Below are 12,903 nucleotides of genomic sequence, written 5' to 3' on the forward strand. Positions count from 1 at the left end.
ATGGAGGACCTTGTTTCACTCATGAAACTTAAAGTGGCCTTAGACAGATCAGAGACTAAATTTGCTAAGTTAGAGGTACTCTGTTTATAATTCTCTGTCTGTTGCTGAGAGGATGATGGATAAGGCTTGATATTGCTGAGCCTATTTCTTCCACCATTATTAAAGCCTTGTTGAGGCTTTTGTTGATCCTTCCATGAGAAATTTGGATGATTTCTCCATAATGAATTATAGGTGTTTCCATAAGGTTCACCCATATAATTTACTTCTGCTATTGCAGGGTTCTCAGGATCATAAGCTTCTTCTTCAGAAGATGCTTCTTTAGTACTGTTGGATGCATTTTGCCATCCATTCAGACTTTGAGAAATCATGTTGACTTGCTGAGTCAACATTTTGTTTTGAGCCAATATGGCATTCAGAGCATCAATTTCAAGAAGTGTACATGAACTGGTTATTTGCAACCATGTCAATAAGTTCTTGAGCTTCTGCAGGCTTTTTCTTTAGGTGAATGGATCCACCTGCAGAATGGTCCAATGACATCTTAGAGAACTCAGATAGACCATAATAGAATATATCTATCATGATCCATTCTGAAAACATGTCAGAAGGACATCTTTTGGTCATCTATTTGTATCTTTCCCAAGCTTCATAGAGGGATTCACCATCTTTTTGTTTGAAGGTCTGAACATCCACTCTAAGCTTGCTCAGCTTTTGAGGAGGAAAGAACTTAGCCAAGAAGGCCGTGACCAGCTTATCCCAGGAGTCCAGGCTATCCTTAGGTTGTGAATCCAACCATGTTCTAGCTCTGTCTCTTACTGCAAAAGGGAAAAGCATGAGCCTGTAGACTTCAGGATCTACTCCATTCATATTTACAGTCTCACATATATGCAAGAACTCAGTTAAAAATTGATAGGGATCTTCTAATGGAAGTCCATGAAACTTGCAGTTTTGTTGCATTAGAGCAACTAGTTGAGGTTTCAGCTCAAAATTGTTTGCTCCAATGGCAGGAATTGAGATGCTTCTTCCATCAAACTTGGAAGTAGGTGTAGTATAATCACCAAGCATCCTTCTTGCATTATTGTTGTTGGGTTCGGCTGCCATCTCCTTTTCTTATTCGAAAATTTCAGTAAGGTTGTCTCTGGATTGTTGTAATTTAGCTTCTCTTAGTTTCCTCTTCAGAGTCCTTTCAGGTTCAGGGTCAGCTTCAACAAGAATGCCTTTTTCCTTGTTCCTGCTCATATGAAAGAGAAGAGAACAAGAAAAGAAGAGAAGAGGAATCCTCTATGTCACAGTAAAGAGGTTCCTTATTGTTAGTAGAAGAAGAAAGAGAATAAAGAAAGGAGAATCCAAACAAAAGGGTGAGGATAGGGGTAGTGATTTGGGATGAAAAGAGGTGAAGAGAAGTGTTAGTAAATAAATAAATAGAAGAAGAGGAGAGGGAAAGAATTTTGAAAATAATTTTTGAAAAGGAGTTAATAATTTTTGAGAATTAAGATAAGAAATAAAATTAAAATTAAAAATTGAAACAATTAATTAATTTAAGAATAATTTTGAGAAAGGGGGAGATATTTTCGAAAATTAGAGAGGGAGAAGTAGTTAAGTTGTTTTGAAAAAGATAAGAAACAAACAAAAAGTCAAATAGTTAGTTGAAAAAGATTTGAAAATCAAATTTGAAAAGATAAGATAAAAAGATAAGATAAGATATTTTGAAATCAAATTTTTTTTGAAAAAGATAAAATTTTGAAAAAGATATGATATAAAAGATATGATAAAAAGATACGATAAAAAGATACGATAAAAAGTATGGTTGAAAAATATTTAATTTTTAAAATTAAAATTAATTACTTAACAAACAAGAAACTAAAAGATATGATTCTAGAATTTAAAGATTGAGCTTTTCTTAACAAGAAAGTAACAAACTTCAAATTTTTGAATCAATCACATTAATTGTTAGTGTAATTTCGAAAATTATGAAATAAAGATAAAAAAAGATTTTGAAAATAAATTTAAAAAAATTTTCGAAAATATATAAAAAAATGAAAAAAATTTGAGTTTTGAAATGATAAGATTTTTAAAATTGAAATTTTGACTTGACTAACAAGAAAACAACTTATTTTAAAAATTTTTGACCAAGTCAACCCAAAATTTTGAATTTTTGAGAGAAATAAGGAAAAGATATTTTTTTGATTTTTGAATTTTTAATGAGGAGAGAGAAAAAGACAAATATGACCCAAAACATGAAAATTTTGGATCAAAACACTTAATGCATGCAAGAACACTATGAATGTCAAGTTGAACACCAAGAACACTTTGAAGATCATGATGAACATCAAGAACATATTTTTGAAAAATTTTTTATGCAAAGAAAATATGCAAGACACCAAACTTAGAAATCTTTAATGCATGGACACTATGAATGCAAAAATGCATATGAAAAACAATAAAAGACACAAAACAAGAAAACATCAAGATCAAACAAGAAGGCTTACCAAGAACAACTTGAAGATCATGAAGAACACCATGAATGCATGAATTTTTGAAAAATAATGCATAAATTTTTTTACAAGCATGAAATTGACACCAAACTTAAAAATTGACTCAAGACTCAAACAAGAAACACAAAATATTTTTGGTTTTTTTTTTTTATTTTATGATTTTTTTTGTATTTTCTTACTAAATTTTTTGAAAACATATTTTGGAAAAAGGAAGTAATGAATTCATAGTCCTCAATCAAAATCTTATGAGTTAGACATGGCTTAATAGCCAGCCAAGCTAAAACATGTTATATGAAACTCTAGGATTCATTCTTGAAAACTCTGAAAATTTTTGAAAACAGGTGAGAAATTTTGAAAAATATTTTTGAAAACTTTTTGAAAAGAAAATAAAAAGAAAATTACCTAATCTGAGCAACAAGATGAACCGTCAGCTGTCCAAACCCGAACAATCCCCGGCAACGGCGCCAAAAACTAGGTGCACGAAATTGTGATCATCAACAATGGCGCCAAACACTTGGTAGCGCTCTCAAACGTGAATCACACTTAGTCACAACTCCGCACAACTAACCAGCAAGTGCACTGGGTCATCCAAGTAATACCTTACGTAAGTAAGGGTCGATCCCACAGAGATTGTTGGTATGAAACAAGCTATGGTCATCTTGTAAATCCCAGTCAGGCGGATTCAACTGTATTAAGAAATTATAGTAAACGAAAATAAATAAAATAGGATAGAGTTACTCATGTAATTCAATGGTGGGAATTTCAGATAAGTGTATGGAGGTGCTGTGTTCCTTCCGAATCTCTGCTTTCCTACTGCTTTTATCCAATCTTTGTCACTCCTTTCTATGGCAAGCTGTATGTAGGGCATCACCATTGTCAATGGCTACATCCCATCCTCTCAGTGAAAAAGGTCCAAATGCTCTGTCACGGCACGGCTAATCATCTGTCGGTTCTTGATCATGTTGGAATAGAATCCATTGATTCTTTTGCGTTTGTCATCACGCCCAACAATCGCGAGTTTGAAGCTCGTCACGGTCATTCAATCCCAGAATCCTACTCGGAATACCACAGACAAAGTTTAGACTTTCTGGATTCTCATGAATGCCACCATCAATTCTAGCTTATACCACGAAGACTCTGATCTCACGGAATGGAAGGCTCGGTTGTCAGGCGAGGGGCAACCATGCGTCGTGTATCAGGAATCCAAGAGATACGCATCTTAGCTCTCGCTTGTAAAACGGAAGTGGTTGTCAGGCACGCGTTCATAAGGATGGATGATGATGAGTGTCACGGATCATCACATCCATCAGATTGAAGTACGAATGGTATCTTAGAACAGGAATAAATCGAATTGAATAGAAAATAGTAGTAATTGCATTAAAACTTGAGGTATAGCAGAGCTCCACACCCTTAATCTATGGTGTGTAGAAACTCCACCGTTGAAAATACATAAGTGATAAAGGTCCAGGCATAGCCGAATGGCCAGCCCCCAATGTCTAAGATCGCATAAACTGATCAAAGATGTCTAATACAATAGTAAACTATCCTGTTTATACTAGACTAGCTACTAGGGTTTACAGAAGTAAGTAATTGATGCATAAATCCACTTCCGGGGCCCACTTGGTATGTGTTTGGGCTGAGCTTGATCTTTACACGAGCTGAGGCTTCTTTTGGAGTTGAACGCCAAGTTGTAACGTGTTTTTGGCGTTCAACTCTGGTTCGTGACGTGTTTCTGGCGTTTGACTTCAGAATGCAGCATGAAACTGGCGTTGAGCGCCAGTTTACGTCATCAAATTACGGATAAAGTATGGACTATTATATATTGATGGAAAGCTCTAGATGTCTACTTCCAACGCCGTTGAGAGCGCGCCATTTGGAGTTCTGTAGCTCCAGAAAATCCATTTTGAGTACAAAGAGGTCAGATTCCAACAGCATCAGCAGTCCTTTGTCAGCCTCCTATCAGAGTTTTGCTCAGGTCCCTCAATTTCAGCCAGAAAATATCTGAAATCACAAAAAAACACACAAACTCATAGTAAAGTCCAGAAATGTGAGTTTAGCATAAAAACTAATGAAAACATCCCTAAAAGTAACTAGATCATACTAAAAACTACCTAAAAACAATGCCAAAAAGCGTATAAATTATCCGCTCATCAGTTTTCTTATCTTATCTTTATCTTTATCTTTCATGGGAACCGCCCTTATCTCTATAGGCTTGGGCTGCCTTTTTATTGGAGTCATGTTCCTCTATTTGGACCCTTTATTGGGCTTTCCTGTGACTTGGCCGAGCTCTTTGAGAAGAGGTCGGGTCATCCTAACCTGAAGAGATTGGTCGCTTTGTCTGTAGAACATTCCGGGTCAGACAGCTCGACCCAGGGTATGAACAGTGCCCCTGCTCGAGCTCGGTCTTCCTTTTTTGAGGTCGAGTCTTTAGTTTTATGACTTCGATCCTTCTTTGGTGAAGCCAAACTCGAGCATTTTGTCGACTTCTTCTTTGTAGAGTTCTCCTTTTTTGAATGCAGAATGTTTCTGTTCCGTTTCCTCTGAAAGAGCGCGCTTTTGCGTTAGTGCCCTGGTCTTGGGAATGCACGAGGGTTTTTAATGCCCCCATTAATTGGTTTTCAATGCACCATTTCTGTTGCTTCTTTTATTTTGAACTTCACACACGGAGACAGTTTTTCTCCTTTCTGTAACTTCCCCTTTTCTTTCTCACTTTTGTTGTTTTCGTCTGTCGTCTGCCCTTTCGCGTTTCTCTTTGTGACATTGTTTGGCGATCGTGGGTGCTCTTTTGCTTTCGACGGCAACTCCTGATCTCTTTGTCTTCGCTTTCTGTGCACTTCTCCTTTTTCAGGTTGGTTCATCTTTTCTTTTTTGCTTGCATTGTTCTATTGCTTGGTACAGTAGGGTTTTTGTTTGAGTGTATTTTTGGAAAGTTTGAACCTTTTCGCTTTCCTGTATTTTTTGTTGCTGCGATTTCTGGCTTTTTTCTTTTCTGATGTTCCCTTGGCAGTTGAAGCTTCCTAAGGCTTTTGCATGTTGTTGCCTGTTTCTGTATGAGTAGTGATTCGTTTGATTTTTGAAGAAAAGATTGCGCCTTTATCTGTTTTTCCGTTTGGCATGTTCTTGCTGTTGGGTGGACTGAGGTTGTAATTTCTATCAACGCTTATTTTGATGACTTTATTTGCTTTTTGTTGGGACGTGTAAAGATGTAAGCTTGTAGGCTTCCCTGAATCTTTTTTCTGCCTCCAAAGGATGCCCCTAGAACCTTTTGGATTGGGTCCTGCGATTTGCTTTTGTTGCTTTACCTGGCTTCTTTGACACCTATATGCTTTAGTTTTGTGAGTTGCCTCTGTTTATGCCCGAGTTATTCAATTAGCGTTCTGAGGTATTTTTTGAGTAATCCAATCTTCTTTTCTTCTTGTAGGACTAGTTAATCATGTCTTCTCGCAAAAATATTGTTGAGACGTCTTCCCAGGTCCCTAAGGGCATGGCCGATTGGGTGGATTCTATGGTCTTCTTATGCGTCTCGTTGGTTGACTCCGAGTTTTGTTAGCAACTTAGGCAGTTTCATAGGATTTGTAGTAACAGTAGTGATGAAAAGAATTATGAGCTCGTATCTCCAACTTCTGATGAAAGGGTTTGCTTTTCTACCCGGATTGCTGGAGAGCGCCCCTTTTTCTATGCATATGACTTCTTTTTTAGTCAAATGAATATTACTCTTCCTTTTACCCCTTTTGAAACCAACATGTTATGGTCCTGTAATGTAGCTCCATCCCAACTTCACCCTAATTCCTGGGGTTTTATAAAAATATTTCAGCTACTGTGTCGTGAATTTGGCATCCCTGCTTCGCAATCTCTCTTCTTTTATCTTTTTGTTTTGACAAAGCCTGGTGTAGTGAAGAAGAAAGCCGCTTGGGTTTCTTTCTGAGCTTCACAGGGGAAAAATGGTTTTCTCCATGTTTAATGAGTCTTTTTGCGATTTCAAAAATTACATTTTTAGGGTTCGAGCTGTTGAAGGAGCTCGGCCCTTTTTTCTGGATGAGAATGATGAGCCCACCTTTCCTTTAGAGTGGCAAAAGATGTAGTGGTATCGAGATACTCGTGGGAGATGTTAGATGAGGCTGAATAAGCTTTTGTGACTGTGTTGAAAGAAAACTGGGGGGGGGGGAGCCTCCTCATCTTGACACAAAGAAATTTTTAGCTAACCCCTCTCTCCTCCGAGCTGAGCTGGGTAGTGGTCAATTTTTTCTATTGGTTTGTTTGTTGTGTTTGTCTCTTGTGAGATCTTTTTCTGACTCGTAGTTTGGTTTCCTATTTGTAATGTTTGTTTGTAGAGATTATTAAGAACAATGAGTCCATGAAGGCCTTTAAGAGGGCAAGGAAAGCTACTGCAGCTCAGAATGCTTCGGCCAAGGTGGCCGGGGAGAGGACTTCTCAGGTTTCATCTAAGTCTTTGGTTACAAGTTCTCTTGGGCCGAGGAAGGTTATCCCCACTCCTCGAGTTCGTTTGATTGATCCTTCTGCTTGTACTTCCTCTCCTTCTGTCGCTCCTCCTCCAAAAAGACCTCGGACTATCGAGCTGTTTAATCTTGGTGCTCCTGACTTTGATGTTGTTGGGTTTGTAGATCAATAGATTGCTCCCTATGGTGTCATGCCTATCGACGATGTATCCATTCTTCGTCATTTGGATTTTATTACTCGGAGTGGTATTACACTGGCACACATGGGAGCGGATTTATACAGAACTGCTCAAGATCTTCCTATCCATGCTACCAAGGCTTTTATGGAGGAGGCAAAATCAGAGTTTGACCGAATTAAGGGTTTGAAGGAGGAGCTCGAGGTGAAAGTGGCCGAGCTGGAGAAGGAGCTGAAGGGGGAAAAGGCTCGGGCTGTTGGTCTGGTGGCTGTCACGCAACTGGCCGAGGATATGATGCTAAAACATAAGGATAGCTATGTTACTACTTATAGAGAGATGATGGAGCTCAGGAGTAGGTTGGAGTCTGTTCAGGCTGATTACACCGAACTTCAAGGTCATCTTGTAGGTAGTGTCACTGCGGCTTATGAGAATCTGAAAGAGCAATTTTGAGTTCTTGCGCCAGATCTCGACCTTTCTCTTATTAGCTTGGACAATGTTGTTAAGGATGGTAAGATTGTCCCTGACGATCCCGATGATGATGATGATGATCGTCCTTCACTGCTTGCTACCATGACTTCTGCTGTGCCAACTTCTCTGACTTCTACTGCTGGGATCAATCATCCAGAAGGAGAACCGGATTGCCAAGTCTTGAATCGAGATGATGGGACGGTAGATACAGTGCCTCTTCAGACTCATCCTCCTTCACCCCGAGTTGATGCTGCTGAGAAGTCTTCTAATGTTGACTGAGTTTTCTCCCTTTTTAATGTAGATAGCTCGGCTTGTGGGCTTTTGAACTCTTTATCTTGTAACTGGTGTTTTGGTGACTGCTGATACTTCTTTTGGTTGCTTGTTTAGCAACTTTATTTTGAAAAACAAAGTAGTTTTCGAGCTTCTGTGGCTGATCTTGGTGGCCTCTGGAGCTTGCTATTATCATAACTTAGTAGTTTTTATATTATGCCTGCTTGCACTCATCTTGGTACCTTCATAGGCTGGGATTTTTGTCCGACATGATTAGCTTGATTATTTGGCTTGGTTTTCTTTGTAATCCTCCTTTTTGGACCTCGTTTAGATCTCTTTTGGGGACTATATTTGTAATTTCTGTATCCTGGGCCTGACTTCATCATGTCGGGTCCTGTCGAGTTTAATTGGTAATCCTCTTTCTTGGACCTTATTCAGGTCTCTTTTGGGGATTACCTTTTGCAGCTTTACGTCTTTCTGGGCCGATTTCGTCATGTCGGGCCCCGTCGAGTTACTTGATAATCCTCTTTCTTGGACCTTGTTCAGGTCTCTTTCAAGGATTATCTTTTGTAACTTTTCCTTCTGGGCCGGCTTCGTCAGGTCGGGCCCTGTCGAGTTTACTTGGTAATCTTCTTTCTTGGACCTTGTTCAGGTCTCTTTTTGGGTATTACCTTTTGTAGCTTTACGTCTTTCTGGGCCGACTTCGTCATGTCGGGTCCTGTCGAGTTACTTGATAATCCTCTTTCTTGGACCTTGTTCAGGTCTCTTTCACGGATTATCTTTGTAACTTATCTTTCTGGGCCGACTTCGTCAGGTCAGGCCCTGTCGAGTTACTTGATAATCCTCTTTCTTGGACCTTGTTCAGGTCTCTTTCAGGGATTATCTTTGTAACTTTTTGTAGGAGTCTGACTTCATCATGTCGGGCTCTTCGAAGTTATAATAATCCTCTTTTATAGGGTTGGCCAGACCTCTTTCCAGGGCTTTACTTATAACTTGGGTTGTTGTGGTTGGTCCGACTTTTTGTGCCGGCCAGTCTTTAAGTTATTTTATAGCAATCCATTTTATTAGGACCTCGTCTGGTCCTTTTTATGGATCACTTTCTATAACTTCTTGCATTATTCTGTTTTCATCCTTGCCGATTTTGTAGAATTTGGGTTTTAACCCTCGTTTTTATCGTGATCACGCAGTGAATTTGGTTTTCACTTTCTGTCGATCTGTAGCTTTATAATCGAGCGATGAATGTTTCAGAATAATACGACTTGAGCGTTTGTAGAGAATCTGAACAAATTTTATTAAAAGAGAATGCAAATATACATGGGGGGTTAATTTCCTAAGTCAGGTGATTTGTAGGTCTTGGCTGGGTGCCTCGTTAAAAAACCTTTTACAGGAAAAAGAGTGCGCCTTGTCCAAGATCTTTTATCATCCCTAGCTATAGTACTTTCGTAGGTTGCAGGCGTGCCATGACCTAGGAAGCTCTCACCCGTCGAGTTCGGAAATCCTGTAGTAGCCCTTTCCCAGTACTTCTATGACTCGGAAGGGTCCTTTCCAGTTTGCTGCCAGCTTTCCTTCTCCAGGTCGAGTTGTTCTTATGTCATTTCGGATTAGGATGAGGTCGTATTCAGCAAAGCCCTGCTGTATTACTTTTCGGTTGTATCTGGAGGCCATTCGTCGTTTCAACGCCTCTTTCCTTATCTGAGCTCTTTCTCGGATTTTCGGAAGTAAGTCGAGCTCTTCCCTTTGAAGTTGGGAATTGGCTTTTTCGCTAAAATGGATTACTCTGGGTGATCCTTCTTCGACCTCCACTAGGATCATTGCCTCCATTCCGTAAGCTAATCGGAAAAGTGACTCCTTTGTCGTGGAATGTGGAGTCGTTCGATATGCCCATAGGGCTTGCGGGAGCTCCTCAGCCCAAGCTCCCTTTACATCTTGTAATCTCCGTTTTAACCCTGCTAATATAACTTTGTTAGTAGCTTCAGCTTGCCTGTTGGCTTGGGGGTGCTCAACAGAGGTGAATTTTTGTTTTATATTCAAGTCGGCCGCTAGTTTTTCTGATGCCTGCGTCTGTGAACTGGGTACCGTTGTCTGTAGTGATGGAGTATGGAACTCCGAACCTTGTGACGATGTTTCTATATAGAAATTTCCGACTTCTTTGAGCTGTGGCATTGGCTAGGGGTTCTGCCTCGATCCATTTTGTGAAATAGTCTATTCCTACTATGAGGAATTTGACTTGTCCCGATCCTTGAGGAAAAGGTCCGAGGAGATTGAGTCCCCATTTTGCGAATGGCCAAGGTGAGGTTACGTTGATGAGTTCCTCTGGCGGGGCGATGTGAAAGTTGGCATATTTCTGACATGGTGAACATGTCCTTACAAATTCTATGGCTTCTTTTTGTAGAGTTGGCCAATAAAATCCTGCCCGAAGTACTTTTTTGGCGAGTGCCTGCGCTCCGAGGTGATTGCCACAAATGCCACTGTGTACTTCTTCTAGGACATCTTTTGTGTTGGAAGTCGGCACGCATTTTAGCAGTGGCATTGAAATCCCTCTTTTATATAGAGTGTTATCTATGATGGTATAGTATTGTGCTTCCTGTTTTAACCTCGTTGCCTCTTTCTCATCTGTGGGGAGGGCTTCAGTTCTAAGGTAGTTAATTATGGGAGTCATCCATCCCTGATTGTGACCTGTTATGGCTAGGACTTTTTTTTCTTCTAAGATTGATGGATTCTGTAGAATTTCTTGGATGAGGCTTCTAATGTTGCCTTCTGGTTTGGTGCTGTCTAGTTTTGAGAGTGCGTCAGCCCGAGCATTCTGTTCTTGGGGTATGTGACGAATCTCATACTCTCCGAGTTGTCCAAACTGTTCCCTGGTTTTGTCCAAGTACTTTTTCATAGTGGGATCTTTGGCTTGGTAGCTTCCTGTTATTTGTGAAATAACTACCTGTGAGTCGTTGAAGATGATAAGTTTTTGAGCTCCAACCTCCCTTGCCAACTTCAAACCAGCTAGTAGTGCCTCATATTCCGCTTGATTGTTTGAGGCAGGGAACCCGAATTTGAGGGAGAGTTCAATTTGGGTTCCCTGGTCACTTTCAATTATTACACCCGCACCACTTCCCGTTTTATTTGAGGAACCATCCACATATAGAGTCCATTCTGTGGGGATTTCCGGTGTGTTCATGAATTCCGCAACGAAGTCGGCCAGATATTGAGATTTGATGGCTGTCCGAGCTTCGTAGTGGAGGTCAAATTCGGACAACTCGATTGCCCATTGCAAGATTCTGCCTGCCAAGTCTATTTTCTGTAGGATCCCTTTTATGGGCTGGTTGGTCCGAACTTTAATGGTGTGAGACTGGAAGTATGGGCGAAGTCCTCGTGATGTTAGTATGAGAGCGTAAGCGAACTTTTTTATTTTTTGATAGTTCAGCTCGGATCCTTGTAATGTTTTGCTGATAAAGTATATGGGTTATTGCCCGCTATTGTCTTCTCGGACCAGTGCTGAGGCTATTGCCTGATTTCCCACCGCGAGGTACAATATGAGTGGTTCTCCTTCCCGTGGCCAACTTAGTATAGGTGGCCGTCCCAGGAATCATTTGAAGTCTTGGAAGGCTTGCTCGCATTCCGCTGTCCATTCAAACTCCTTTCCCTTCCTTAGAGTGGCGTAGAAGTGGAGAGATCTTATTGCTGATCCGGCCAGGAATCTGGACAAGGCTGCCAACCTCCCGTTGAGTTGTTGTACCTCTTTGACACAAGTCAGACTTTTCATGTCGAGTATCACCCTGCACTTATCTGGGTTTGCCTTGATTCCTCTCTGTGTGATCATAAAACCCAAGAATTTACCAGCTTCTACTACGAAGGTGCATTTTGCGGGATTGAGTCGCATGCCGTATTGTCTTCTGTTGTTGAATACTTGTGTTAGATCGGGTAATAACATATCTTCATTTTGCGTCTTTACTAGCATGTCGTCCACGTAGACTTCCATGACCTTTCCGATGTGATCCGAAAAAACCTTGTTCATTAATCTTTGGTAAGTGGCTCCCGCGTTTTTAAGACCGAAGGGCCTGATAATGTAACAGTAATTTGCCTTTAGGGTTAAGAATGAGATTTTTTCTTGGTCGGGTGGGTACATTGGAATTTGGTTATATCCCGAGTATGCATCCATGAAGGAGAGGTATTTATATCCAGAGGAGGCATCTACCAGAGCGTCGATGTTTGGGAGCGGGTAAGGATCTTTTGGGCAGGCTTTGTTGAGGTTGGTATAGTCAGTACACATTCTCCACTTCCCGTTTGACTTTTTTACCAGTACGACATTAGCAAGCCATAGCGGGTATTTGACTTCTCTTATGAAACCTGCCTCCAGTAGAGCTCGCACCTGTTCTTCCACAGCTTGAGAGCGTTCTGGTCCTAGCTTTCTACGCCTTTGTTGTACCGGCCGAGATCCCGGGTAGACTGCTAGCTTGTGGCACATTAGCGTGGGATCTATGCCTGGCATGTCTGCGGCCTTTCATGCAAAGAGGTCGGCATTGTCTTGTAGAAACTGTATGAGTGATTCTTTGATGTCTCCTTTTAGGAGTGTGCCGATGTTGGTTGTTTGGTCTAGGGTATCCCCGATCTGGATTTTCTCTATTTCTTCTTCAGGTTGTGGGCGAAGCTCTTCCCGCCTCTGAGCTACACCGAGCTCAATCGTGTGAAATTCTTCTCCTCTGCCTCTGAGGTTTAGACTTTCGTTGTAACAGCGGCGCGCCATCCTCTGATTTACTTTTATCGTAGCTATTCCTCTTGTAGTTGGGAACTTCATGCATAGATGCGGAGTCGAGACTATTGCGCCAAGCTAATTTAATGTTGTCCGACCTATTAGGGCGTTGTAGGCTGAACTTACGTCGACTACGATGTAATCTATTTTGAGTGTTCTTGACTAACTTCCTTTTCTGAAAGTTGTGTGGAGTGAGATGTATCCCATCGGTTGAACTGGGGTATCGCCTAGCCCGAACAGGCTGTCTGGATACGCTCTGAGTTCTTTTTCTTCTAGGCCGAGTTTGTCGAAAGCCGTTT

General features: G+C 40.7%; 1 non-coding gene across 1 annotated transcript; it reads left to right on the forward strand.

Moving 5' to 3' along the window:
- The first annotated feature begins 595 nt into the window (after positions 1-595).
- On the forward strand, positions 596-699 carry LOC130943243 (small nucleolar RNA R71). The gene has a single exon (XR_009071769.1). It is a non-coding gene; the product is annotated as a small nucleolar RNA R71 (small nucleolar RNA).
- Positions 700-12,903: the final 12,204 nt, after the last annotated feature.

The sequence above is a fragment of the Arachis stenosperma genome, chromosome 7, assembly GCF_014773155.1.
Source record: "Arachis stenosperma cultivar V10309 chromosome 7, arast.V10309.gnm1.PFL2, whole genome shotgun sequence".
NCBI classification, from domain to species: domain Eukaryota; kingdom Viridiplantae; phylum Streptophyta; class Magnoliopsida; order Fabales; family Fabaceae; genus Arachis; species Arachis stenosperma.